The sequence below is a fragment of the Pongo pygmaeus genome, chromosome 3 (assembly GCF_028885625.2).
Source record: "Pongo pygmaeus isolate AG05252 chromosome 3, NHGRI_mPonPyg2-v2.0_pri, whole genome shotgun sequence".
NCBI classification, from domain to species: Eukaryota; Metazoa; Chordata; class Mammalia; order Primates; family Hominidae; genus Pongo; species Pongo pygmaeus.
In genome coordinates, this window is record NC_072376.2 from 108,071,965 (window position 1) to 108,085,388 (window position 13,424).

The 13,424-nt window shown below is 35.9% G+C and overlaps 1 long non-coding RNA gene across 1 annotated transcript in view; it reads left to right on the forward strand.

Moving 5' to 3' along the window:
* LOC129034825 (uncharacterized) overlaps positions 1-10,025 on the forward strand; it is a 38,897-nt gene extending 28,872 nt beyond the window's left edge. Inside the window, exon 5 of the long non-coding RNA XR_008502028.2 lies at positions 8,555-10,025. This is a non-coding gene — a long non-coding RNA (uncharacterized LOC129034825). The remainder of the gene's footprint in view (positions 1-8,554) is intronic.
* Positions 10,026-13,424: the final 3,399 nt, after the last annotated feature.

The window sequence follows — 13,424 nt, forward strand, 5'->3', positions numbered from 1 at the left end:
TCTCTCTTATTAGTCTTGCTAGTGGTCTATTTTGTTGATCTTTTCAAACAACCAGCTCCTGGATTCATTGATTTTTGTGTCTCATCTTCAGTTCTGCTCTGATCTTAGTTATTTCTTGCCTTCTGCTAGCTTTTGAATGTGATTGCTCTTGCTTTTCTAGTTCTTTTAATTGTGATGTTAGGGTGTCAATTTTAGATCTCTCCTGCTTTCTCTTGTGGGCATTTAGTGCCATAAATTTCCTTCTACACACTGCTTTAAATACGTCCCAGAGATTCTGGTATGTTGAGTCTTTGTTCTCATTGGTTTCAAAGAACATCTTTATTTCTGCCTTCATTTCGTTATGTACCCAGTAGTCATTCAGGTGCAGGTTGTTCAGTTTCCATGTAGTAGTGCAGTTTTGAGTGAGTTTCTTAATCCTGAGTTCTACTTTGATTGCACTGTGGTCTGAGAGACAGTTTGTTGTGATCTCTGTTCTTTTACATTTGCTGAGGAGTGTTTTACTACCAATTATTGGTCAATTTTAGAATAAGTGTGATGTGGTGCTGGGAAGAATGTATATTCTGTTGATTTGGGGTGTAGAGTTCTGTAGATGTCTATTAGTTCCACTTGGTGCAGACCTGAGTTCAAGTCCTGGATATCCTCATTAACCTCTGTCTCGTTGATCTGTCTAATATTGACAGTGGGGTGTTAAAGTCTCCCATTGTTATTGTGTGGGAGTGTAAGTCTCTTTGTAGTCTCTAAGGACTTGCTTTATGAATCTGGGTGCTCCTGTATTGGTGCACATATATTTAGGATAGTTAGCTCTTCTTGGTGAATTGATCCCTTTACTATGATGTAGTGGCCTTGTCTCTTTTCATCTTTTCTGGTTTAAAGTCTGTTTTATCAGAGACTATGATTGCAATACCTGCTTTTTTTTTTTCTTTCCATTTGCTTGGTAGATCTTCCTCCATCCCTTTATTTTGAACCTATGTGCGTCTTTGCACTTGAGATGGATCTCCTGAATACAGCACACCGATGGGTCTTGACTCTTCATCCAGTTTGCCAGTGTGTCTTTTAATTGGAGCATTTAGCCCATTTACATTTAAGAGTAATATTATTATGTTTGAATTTAATCCTGTCATTATGATGTTAGCTGGTTATTTTGCCTGTTAGTTGAGGCATTTTCTTCATAGCATCGATGGTCTTTACCATTTGGCATGTTTTTGCAGTGGCTAGTACCAGTTGTTCCTTTCCATGTTTAGTGCTGCTTTCAGGAGCTCTTGTAAGGCAGGCCTGGTGGTGACAAAATCTCTCAGCATTTGCTTATCTGTAAAGGATTTTATTTCTCCTTCACTTATGAAGCTTAGTTTGGCTGGGTATGAAATTCTGGGTTGAAAATTATTTTCTTTAAGTATGTTGAATATTGGCACCTACTCTCTTCTGGCTTGTAGGGTTTCTTCCGAGACATCCACTATTAGGCTGATGGGCTTCCCTTTGTGGGTAACCCGACCTTTCTCTCTGTCTGCACTTAACATTTTTTCCCTTCATTTCAACCTTGGTGAATCTGACAATTATGTGTCTTGGGGTTGCTCTTCCCAAGGAGTATCTTTGTGGTATTCTCTGTGTTTCCTGAATTTGAATGTTGGCCTGCCTTGCTAGGTTAGGGAAGTTCTCCTGCATAATATCCTGAAGAGTGTTTTCTAACTTGGTTCCATTCTCCCCATCACTTTCAGGTACACCAATCAAATGTGTACCTGAAATCAAATTTCTTCTTTTCACATAGTCCCATGTTTCTTGGAGGCTTTGATCATTTCTTTTTACTCTTTTTTATCTAATCTTGTCTTCTCACTTTATTTCATTAATTTGATCTTCAATCACTGTATCCTTTCTTCCACTTGATCGAATTGGCTATTGAAGCTTGTGCATGTGTCACAAAGTTTTCTTGCCATGGTTTTCAGCTCCATCAGGTCATTTAAGAGCTTTTCTACATTGTTTATTCTAGTTAGCCATTCATCTAACTTTTTTGAAAGGTTTTTAGCTGCCTTGAAATGGGTTAGAACATACTTCTTTGGCTCGGAGAAGTTTGTTATTACCGACCTTCTGAAGCCTACTTCTGTCAACTTGTCAAACTCATCATCTGTCCAGTTTTATTCCGTTGCTGGCAAGGAGCTGTGATCCTTTGGGGGAGAAGAGGTGCTCTGTTTTTTGAAATTTTCAGCTCTTCTGTTTGGGTTTCTCCCCATCTTTGTGGTTTTATCTACCCTTGGTCTTTGATGTTGGTGACCTACAGATGGGGTTTTGTTGTGGATGTCCTTTTTGTTGATGCTGATGCTATTCCTTTCTGTTTGTTAGTTTTCCTTCTAACAGACCTTTCAGCTGCAGGTCTGCTGGAGTTTGCTGGAGGTCCACTCCAGGCCCTGTTTGCCTGGGTATCACTGGCAGAGGCTGCAGAACAGCAAATATTGCTGCCTGATCCTTCCTCTGGAAGCTTCATCCCAGAGGGGCATTCACCTGTTTGAGGTGTCTGTTGGCCCCTGCTGGGAGGTGTTTCCCAGTCAGGCTACACAGGGGTCAGGGACTTGCTTTAGGAGGCAGTCTGTCCATTCTCGGAGCTTAAATGCCATGCTAAGAGAACCACTGCTCTCTTCATAGCTGTCAGACAGGGACGTTTAATTCTGCAGAAGCTGTCTGCTGCCTTTTAGTCTACTATGACCTGCCCCCAGAGGTGGAATCTATAGAAACGGGAGGCCTTGCTGAGCTGTGGTGGGCTGTGCCCAGTTTGTGCTTCCTGGCCTCTTTATTTACACTGTGAGCTACTCAAGCCCCGCACCGCCCCCACCCCCCCACCCCATCAAGCTGCAGCATCACAGATCAATCTCAGACTGCTGTGCTAGCAGTGAGCGAAGCTCCCTGGGGGTGGGACCCACCGAGCCAGGCATGGGAGGGTATCTCCTGGTCTGCTGGTTGCTAAGACTATGGGAAAAGCTCAGTATTTGGTAAGGAGTGTACCATTTCTCCAGGTACAGTCTGTCATAGCTTCCCTTGGCTAGGAAAGGGGAATCTCCCAACCCCTTGTGCTTCCTGGGTGAGGCGATGCCCCACCCTGCTTCAGCTTGCCTTCCGTGGGCTGCATCCACTGTCCAACCAGTCCCAATGATATGAACCAGGTGCCTCAGTTGGAAATGCAGAAATCACCTGTCTTCTGTGTTGATCTTGCTGGGAGCTGCAGACCGGAGCTGTTCCTATTCGGCCATCTTGGAAGTGACTACCTATTTAATTTCCATGTATTAATATTTGTAGAGTTTCCAGAGTTTCTCCTGTTATTGATTTTTGGTTTTATTCCATTGTTGTTTAAGAAGATATTTTATGTAATTTCCATTTGAAAATATTTACTGAAATTTGGCTAGGCATGGTGGCTCATGCCTGTAATGCCAGCACTTTGGGAGGCTGACGCGGGTGGATCACGAGGTCAGGAGATTGAGACCATCCTGGCTAACATGGTGAAACCCCATCTCTACTAAAAATACAAAAAATTAGCTGGGCGTGGTGGCAGGCACCTGCAGTCCCAGCTACTCAGGAGGCTGAGGCAGGAGAATGGCATGAACCCTAGTGGCGGAACTTGCAGTGAGCCGAGATCATGCCACTGCACTCCAGCATGGGGGACAGAGTGAGACTCTGTCTCAAAAAAAAAAAGAAAATATTTGCTGAAATTCTTATTGTGGCCTAATATGTGTTCTATCCTGGAGAATGTTCCATGTGCTAATTAGAAGAATATGTATTCTGTAGCTGTTGGATGAAATATTGTATAAATGTCTTTGAAATTTATTTTGTCTATAGTGCAATTTAAGTCTTTTGTTTCTTTGTTGAATTTATGTCTAAATGATCTGTCCTATGCTGGAATTGAGGTATTTAAGTTCTCAACTATTATTGTACTAGACTCTATCTCTCTCTTTAACTCCAATAATATTTACTTTATATATCTGTGTTCTTTGTTGGTAGGTGCAAATACTTTGAGAGGTATTTTGTCTTCTTGCTGAATTGACCCCTTTATCATTATATAATAAACTTAATCTTTTTTCTTGTTTTTTGACTTAAAGTGTATTTTGTCTGATATAAGTACAGCTATTCCTGCATATTTTTTATTTCTATTGGCATGGAATATCTTTTTTTCCATCCCTTTACTTTCAATCTATGTGTGACTTAATAGGGATGTAAGGTTTTTGTAAGCAGTGTATAGTTGGTTCTTTTGTTTTTAATTTTTAATCCGCTCTATCAGTGTTTGTCTTTTAATTGGGAAATTTAAACCATTTACATTCAAGATTTTTAATTGATAGACGAGGACTTACTCTTGTCATTTTCAATAATTGTTTTCTGATTGTTTTGTATATCCTTTGTTCCTTTCTTCATCTTTTATTGTTTATCTTTGCAATCTGTTGGTTATCTTTAGTAATATTTTATTTCTTGTTCTTTCTCACTCGCATATCTGCTCTACCAATGAGTTTTATACTTTCATATATTCTCATGATGGTAGATGTTATCCTTTAGTTCCAGATGTAGGTCTCTGTAAAACATTTCTTATAGGATCAATATAGTTGTGATGAATGTCCTTGGTTTTTGCTTGTCTTGGAAATACTTTATTTCATCTTTGTTTCTGAAAGATAACTTTGCTGGGTAAAGTATTTTAAGTAGCATTTTTTTCTTTTGATGTGACTATATCATCCCATTTTCTCCTGGCCTATATGGCTTCTGTTGAGAAATCTGCTGTTAATATGTTGGGAATTCCCTTATATGTGATTTTATGCTTTTCTCCTGCTTTTTTAAAAATATAATTCTCTGTCTTTTCCTTTGACTTGACAGTTTGGCCATAATGTGCCTTGGAAAGGATGTTTTTGGGTTGAGTCTGTTTGGGAACTTTTAGCTTCTTGAATATTGATGTCTATATGTCTTCCAAGAATTAAGAAATCTTCTCCTATTTCATTATTTCATTAGTTTTTTAAAAAAAATTATTTTAGGTTCAGGAGTATATGTGCAGGTTTGTTACATGGGAGAATTGCATGTTGCTAAGGTTTGGTGTACAAGTGATTCCATCACCCAGGTAGTGCACATAGTACCTGATAGTTAGTTTTTCAATCCTTGCCTCCATTCCTGTCCTCTACCCTCTAGCAGTCCTAGTGTCTATTGTTCTCACCTTTATGCCCATGTGTAATCAATGTTTAGCTCCCCCTTATAAATGAAAACATTTGGTATTTGGTTTTCTGTTCCTGTGTTAATTCACTTAGGCTAATGGTCTCCAGTTGCATCCATGTTGCTGAAAATAACATGATTTCATCATTTTTTATGACTGCTCAGTATTCCATGGCATACATATACAAATACCCTATCCAGTTCATATTTATGGGCATCTGGGTTGACACAATGTGTCTGCTATTGTGCATATTGCTGCAATAAACATACAAGTGCCTGTGTCTTTTTGGTAGAATGCTTTATTTTACTTTCAATATATACCCAGTAACGGGATTGCTGACTTGAATGGTATACCTAAATTCCAGGATAACTGGTTCACCATATGCAGAAGAATGAAACTGGACCCCTACCTTTCACTCTATATGAAAATTAACTGAAGATGGATTAAAACTTAAACGTAAGACCTAAAACTAGAAGAATCCTAGTGAAAACCTAGGAAATACCATTCGGGGTATCAGCCTTGGGAAAGAATTTGTGACTAAGTCCCCAAAAGCAATTGCAAAAACAAAAATTGACAAGGTGGACCTAAATAAATTATCAATAGAGTAAACAGATAACCTAGAGAATAGGAGAAAATATTTGCAAACTCTGCATCTGCCAAAGATTTAATATTCAGAATCTATAAGGAACTTAAACAAATCAACAAGCGAAAAACAACCCCATTAAAATGAGCAAAGGATATAAAGATACCTTCTCATAAGAAGACATAGTTGTGGCCAACAAATATGTGAAAAAAATGCTCAACATCAGTAATCATTAGAAAAATGCAAATCAAAACCCTAGTGAGGTACCATTTCACAGCAGTCAGAATGACCATTATTAAAGATAAAAAATAACAGGTATTGGTAAGATTGCAGACAAAAGGGAATACTTATACCCTGTTGGTGGGAATGTAAATTAGTTCAACCACTGTGGAAAGCAGTTTGGAGATTTATCATAAAATAGATTTTTAATGCCTTTCTCATCTCTTATTTTTCTGAAATTCCAAAAATTATATTATTTGTTCACTTGATGATGTCCCATGTCATGTAGACATTCTTCATTCTTTTTTATTCTTTTTTTGTTTTGTCTGATTGTGCTATTTCAAAAGACCTCTCTTCAAATTCCGAAATTATTTCATCTGCTTGATCTAGTCTCTTGTTAACGTCTTGATGGTATTTTTATTTTATAGAATTCTTTAGTTCCACTATATTTGTTGTTTCTTACAATATCCCTTTGTTGAATTTCTTATTCAGATCATGAATTGTTTTCCTGATTATATGTTCTGTATTCCCTTGTGTCTCATTGAGTTTCCTTAAGATCATTCTTTTGAATTCCTTTTCAATTCAGACATTTCATAGATTTCCTTTTATTTGGGGTATGTTACCAGAGAATTATTATTTTCCTTTGAAAGTGTCAGGTTCCTTACTTTTTTATGTTTCCTGTGTTTTTAAGTTAATATTTGTGCATCTAGCTTAACAGTAATTTCTTTCAAGTTTATGATATAGCTTTCCTATTAAATTATTTTCATAGAAAAATACTTTTTCCTGTAGATGGATCTATAATGTTGGCTGGGTAGTGTACTTTGGTTTGGTTAAGTGTGAGCACCATAGTATAGTCTCCATATGATTTCTTTGGCTGTGATCAACATCAGTATTGTCCTTGAGTTCCTCAGTGGCTTAGGCTGTGGTTGTTTGTGGAGGCTGTGGTGAGGCTTTGCTGAAGACTAGTACACTGGGTAGGCTGGTCCTGAGGTCCCCTGGCAGCACTCATATGTGTCAGTGGTGGCAGGAGTGGGCCCTGGTCACTTCTTAACTTTTTATCTCATATGAGCAGAAGAGAACTTAATATTCACTAGCTATGTGTCTTCATGTTAAATGAGTATTCATCTACAAAAGTGGCCTAGTTGATAACTATGAAATAGTCACTGACCTCTCCCAGAGAGAAAGAATAATTACTCCCTTCTCTGAGCAATGCTTTTTTTTTTTTTTTTTGAGATGGGGTCTCGCTCTGTCACCAGGCTAGAGTGCAGTGGCACAATCTCAGCTCACTGCAACCTCCGCCTCCCGGGTTCAAGCGATTCTCCTGCCTCAGCCTCCCGAGTAGCTGGGACTATAGGTGTGTGCTACCACGCCCAGCTAATTTTTGTATTTTTAGTAGAGACAGGGTTTTACCATGTTGGCCAAGATGGTCTCGATTTCTTGACCTTGTGATTTGCTCCCCTTGGCCTCCCAAAGTGCTAGGATTATAGGCGTGAGCCACTGTGCCGTGGGCACATTATTTATTGGCATATCTGTGCTCATTTCTTTAGTGTGATGACATGGAGAATAGCTTTTATGGTTAAGAAGTTTGTATCTCTAGGTGCTACTATGGCTCCTGTAAGAGTAGAGTCCTCAAAAAATGCTACAGGACTTGATTTGAATAATAACTTAGAAATATTCCAATCCTGACATCCATCCATTTGAGACTCATATGCAAATAGAAGGCTCATGCGCTCCAATTTATCCTGCCTGTTTGTGTATTTCTGCTTTTTAAGTTTACCTGGACCTGGTGTTAACTTTGACATTTCATCTCTTATGCACCTAGTTATGACTAAGTTATGACTAAGTTATGACTAGTTATGACTAAGTTAATGTGTTGTCACTTTTTAAGACTGGAAAATTTTCCAGTTCATTCTTAGATCGTCTATCCTGAATTATTAAATATTTGGAATTATTAAATATCAGAATTTTGACAATAATTCGATATTTCTAATTAATACAAAATTATTAGAGATGAGTAATATTTATTTTGTGAAGACTATATAAAAGATTTCATTCAGAGAAAAATTTTAAGGTTGTAGCTTGAGTCTTGAGAACAGATATCAATATTACCACATGAAAAAAATCCTAATATTTTTATGCTAAGGACAATATTAGAGTGTAAAAACTACGCTAAGGGAAATTAAGTCCTCAGACAACCACGTCAGTGGAATACATTTAGCAGAATATATACCAGTGATTTAAATGCTTATGGAAATGGAGTAGTTCACACATTAAGCATCTATGCTTGCATGTCTGCTTAAGTAGATGATATCCAATATTTAAAATGCTGCATTCAAAAATATAAATACATTGTTGTTCTAACTGATGAAAACAGAAAGCATTCTAACATTGTAATTAGTATAGAAACAGCACGCTACGATTCATTTAATAAAATTAATATTTTGCTTCCTCATCTTTCTCTGTTTCCTCCTCTCCTCTCCTCTCTTCTCTTTCTTTTCTCTTTCTTTTTTCCTTCCTTCCTTCTCCTTTCCTGTTTTCTTTTCTATCTTTTTCTTTTTCCTTCTTTTCTTTTTCTTTCTTCTTTCCAGGATCTTGCACTGTCTCTTAGCCTGGAGTACAGTGGTGTGACTGTAGCCTTGAATTCATGGGCTCAAGCAATCCTCCCACCTCAGCCTCCCGAGTAACTGGGACTACATGTGTGTGCCACCACAACCAGCTATTTTTTTTTTTTAAATAGAGATGGGGGTCTCGCTATGTTGCTTCAAGCTGGTCTCAGACTCCTGGCCTCAAGTGACCCTCCCACCTTGGTGCTTCCTTATTTTTCTGTCAAGAAAATATTCTCAAAATGCAGAGAGTAAAATAGTTACTCATTTTAAGAGAAAATAAAATCAATTTTGATGTCTTATATTAGCAGTGTCTATGTAAATGCAAATTAAATCCTAGGGCAGAAAATAATGCATATATGCATATAGATATATAAAGATTTTGATATTTGGGAAATGAATGTAAATAGTAGAGATGACTTAAGGCTGGAAAACTGGCAAATGTTCAAGTACTTTTCAAAAAAGGGAAATGGGCAAATCCTACATATTTCATTTTGGTACGCTTATATCAATTCATGGAAAAACTCTAGGTCAGATAATTTGTGAGCTTTAATATAAGTTAAGTTTCACTAGTAGGAGCATGAGTCTTTAAGAAAACTTTATATCCACGTAACACCATTTTCTTTCTGGACAATTGTTTGCCTATATTAACTCAAGGGAATGCCATATATAGAGGGTTAGTTTTTCCCTGGTATAAGTATGGACAAGATGTTCAAATGTGACCTATATAATGAAGTAAAACAACTATGATCAGTGTTACTAGTAAAACAAAGTTAATTCAGCCAATGAAGTTGAATCCTCAGTAGTTGCAGAAATGGATCCTTCTGACTCTGAATGGTAAGTGCCTGTGTTTGGGGATGGGAGGGATGACACTGTGCCTTAGAAGTATATCGTTCTCCAGAATGATGATTTTGGTTAAGATCATCAGAGGAAGAGAGGTCTCAAGATGGTGTGGTACATATTATCATTATTCTCAGTCTCACTGCTGTCCAGAACAATTAAGATAAATGGGAAATTCAGAAGAGGTGGGTGGAATTTTTGGATATTAGTGAGGGACAAAAGAATCCCTCCTCCACAGTTCTGCCTCTTTTCCAAAATGAGAATATCTCAGACATTGAAACTTGGATTGAGCTAATGTGGACCTGGAGGGCTAGGAATATTTGTTAATACCTCTCAGGGTTGTTTCAGAATGGATTGTTTTGCTAGTGGAATGCTGAAATAGATCAGAGGTCTTCTAATTTTCATAAGTACTAAAAATAATATGTATCAGCCTGAAAAAGCACAACTGAGAAATTAAGCCTGATTTCCTTTCCCACTTCCTTCTACAATTGCCCTTCTCTTACTTCACAAAAAAGGGGCGCCCTTTTCTTCTGTCTTGTGTTGCAACCATTGTTGAATTGTCTTAGTGTAGAAACCCTACTCTCAGTATTAAATAAAATGACAATTACAAATGTGAGTGTTTGCTTTGAGGAAGTAAATAAGTCTAATAACAATACCAAATCCATTTGCATGTCATGATTTCGAATTTTTAGCTTTCAACAAAATTGGAGGAGTATCTAATTGATTCAGAATTTGGTAGTGCATCAAATAGAATAGAATTCATAGTGAACCACTATTTTGTCTGGCAATAAATAATCTTCATCCCTGGATACATAAATTAATCAGGGGAATAGAACTGCTTCCATCTCATTAAGAAATGAGTTTCCAGTAAAATTTTGCTCTTTATGTATAAAATTTATTATAAAACATATTTATGTTGTTTTACTCATTTTTACAACTAATTATTGCAATTATGTCTTTATCAAAAGAAGTTTTTAGCACTTCAGTGCCTTATAGTCAGATAAACTTTTTCAAAAATTAAATTTCAATTTATATACATATTATAAAGCAGAGAAGTACGATGGGGGAACAAGTGAAATAGATATATAAGTTCAAGTAGAAGAGTCATGACATTACATTTCTGACAGTTGAAAAGATGTATTAATGTATTTTTTTATGAATAATGACAAGTATAAAATTGCCATATGTAGATACCAATGGCTATGTTTTAAATGACATAAAATTTTTATTTTAAAAGTCAATAATTACAACGTTAAAAAATTATGTAATTTGCAATGACTAGAATTTTATGAAAAATTAAACAACTAAATATTTTGTGAAGGGCTTTCAAAATGTGTTTAGGTGACATCAAAATAGAGGTTTGAAAAATGCTGGACTAGTTCTGGTACATTTGTAGAATGCTTCTTATCTGCAGTAAGAGGAAATTTATTCAACAAATGAAAATTACAATGCAGAAATTAAGATTAATGTAAATAAATGGAACCTCAGGTGATTACCTGGTCTAGTTTTTAGGTTACTGTCCAGATGGTATTTTTTTCTTGAATTTTATGAGCTGAGACTTATTTACTGTACTCACTAATAATTGTTGTTCTAGCACATAGACTTGCTATGTGGAAAGAGCCTGCTGTGAATATAATCTGAATTTAATTACATTCAATATTTAATCTACTGAAAAACTAATGACTACTCTGCTTATAGAAAAATGAATATATATAATTATCTAAGTGTGTTCCAGTTTTAAAATGTATACATATATGAAAACATGCATATATTATACATAGTGTTTATATATTTAAAAAGTAGTATATGTATATTATTAAACATTATTATTTAAAATTATATAACACAAGTAAAACAGATTCTAACCTAAATTTCTTAGAGATTGCATAATACTACCTTACATATCAGGTGCTCAGTAAAAAAATGTTGATTGTAAAATAAATATTAGCTGTATGTATGATACATTATGACATGTATTTTTGCCATGCAGAGTCAGCCTTTCTGTGTTTGTCCATATCAGTGTGTTTTAAAAATTCATACAAGTACTATTTTATCTGTTATTAGAAGATCCAATAAGACAAGGTACAATTTAATACATTTTAAAATTAGACATTTCTTAATATTTTCTCAAATTACCCATATTGATTTATTAAGCCAATGAAAACACTTATAAGAATAATTGTCATTTAATAATAGATATTATAGTTTATAATGCATTCTGTTTCAGTTACATCCCACAATTAACAACCAACTTAATTATCCTATAGTAATTGGACTTCAGTATATCAGATACAACATCTAAAACAAATTATATCTGGTTAGAAAACTGCAAGCAGATTAAAATAGCAACTGCCCTTCATAATTAGACATGATTTTGTTTTATGTGTTTTAAATACATTTTTAGATCTTTACTGAAGAGCTTATTAAATGAGTGAAAATAACTACACTAGTGTGGTTGTATTATTATCCTAATTAATACTGACAAGGTTCTCAATTTGAATTTCTTTTTCAGTAAACAGATGTGCATTCCCTGGGTGAGCTATATTTCATATAAAGAGAACTTGAGTTATAACGACAACATTATCTAGGCGCCTATATGAAAACCAGACTAATTTATTAAAAAGTATTTGCACTTAAGTGCTTTGAGATCTCGTCTGGAAATTAGATGTACAATAATAATTGTATATTTTTAGCAATGGAAGTATATTATGGCAAAGATCACTTATTCTTTTGATCATCATCTTTTTATTGTAAACATCCAGAAGTACATCTAATTATGCAGGTAGAAAGCATGGACTAAGAATCAGCACATCCCAACTTAGGCACATGACTTCTCCTCAGTCAGTTTCAGTTTTTTAAATGGTTTATGAATGATGCTAAGATCATGGGAAGCAACAAACCCATTGCACACAATGCTGATCAAACCATAGTTGCAGCATGGTGTTGACCCTTTGTCGCATAAACTTTAAAAATACATGTCTGTATATTTATACAATGTGGTGCTTTCCAAATGTAGCTATACATTTTAGAAGCATTGGCAAACTAAAATGCATCTAAAGAAAGGCATTTGGAAGAAAGCATCACAATTTTCAGAAGTCTAGGATGGTAAGTCTAGAAAGCATGTCAAATAAAAACAGCAGAAATTATTTAGACTTGAAAGAGTAGACTCTGCAGAGCCATCTTTACATATTTAAATAACTTTGAAATAATAAAAGCATTCAAATTTTTGTAGGTTGGTCCAGACTTCAGAACTAGAATTAACAGTGAAAGTGAAAAGAATATAGATTTTGTCATATTGTAAGAATTACTCTTAAAACCCAGTTATTTGCCGATGCAATAAATTACATCATAAGATAGTGGGCTACTCATGGTGGAGCTACCTAAACCATCCAGCTTTTAGAAACTCTGTGAGACGTACTAAACTCTAGGATTCCTGTATATTTTATGGTTTTTTATATACTTTAAAATTTCTTTTAAAGTTCTAAAATTAAGCGTTTTGGACACAGATTGTTTAGCAAAACTCTCTTTACTTTTATGTATTGTGATAACACAATTATAATTTTGAATATAATTCCATTCAGGTAATCAGCAAATCTTTATGGAGCAGTTACTGTGTGCCAGGCATTCAGCACTGGGGTAGAACGGACAGCCAAATTAGACCTAGTGTCAGCGTGACGGAGGGCAGAGATCAGTAGTGGTAGACATCGCTCTATAGTCATAGAAACAAATGGGCAATTGCAAAGTTTGATAAGTGGCATGGAGGTGATACACAATACTTTGTGACTTTACATCAAAGCTGTAAACTTCTTTCTATAGTCACCATTATTGTCTAGTGCAACCCGCATCATCAGCCACTTGTAGTACCAGACAGTCTCCTAACTGGGCTCCTTGCCTCCACTCATGCTGCCCCCACAACCTTTCTTAGCTTTACAAGTGTAATTTTCGTCAAATACAAATCAGCTTATGCCACTACCCTGCCTAAAATTCCACACCACTTCTCGTTGCTTTAAAGATA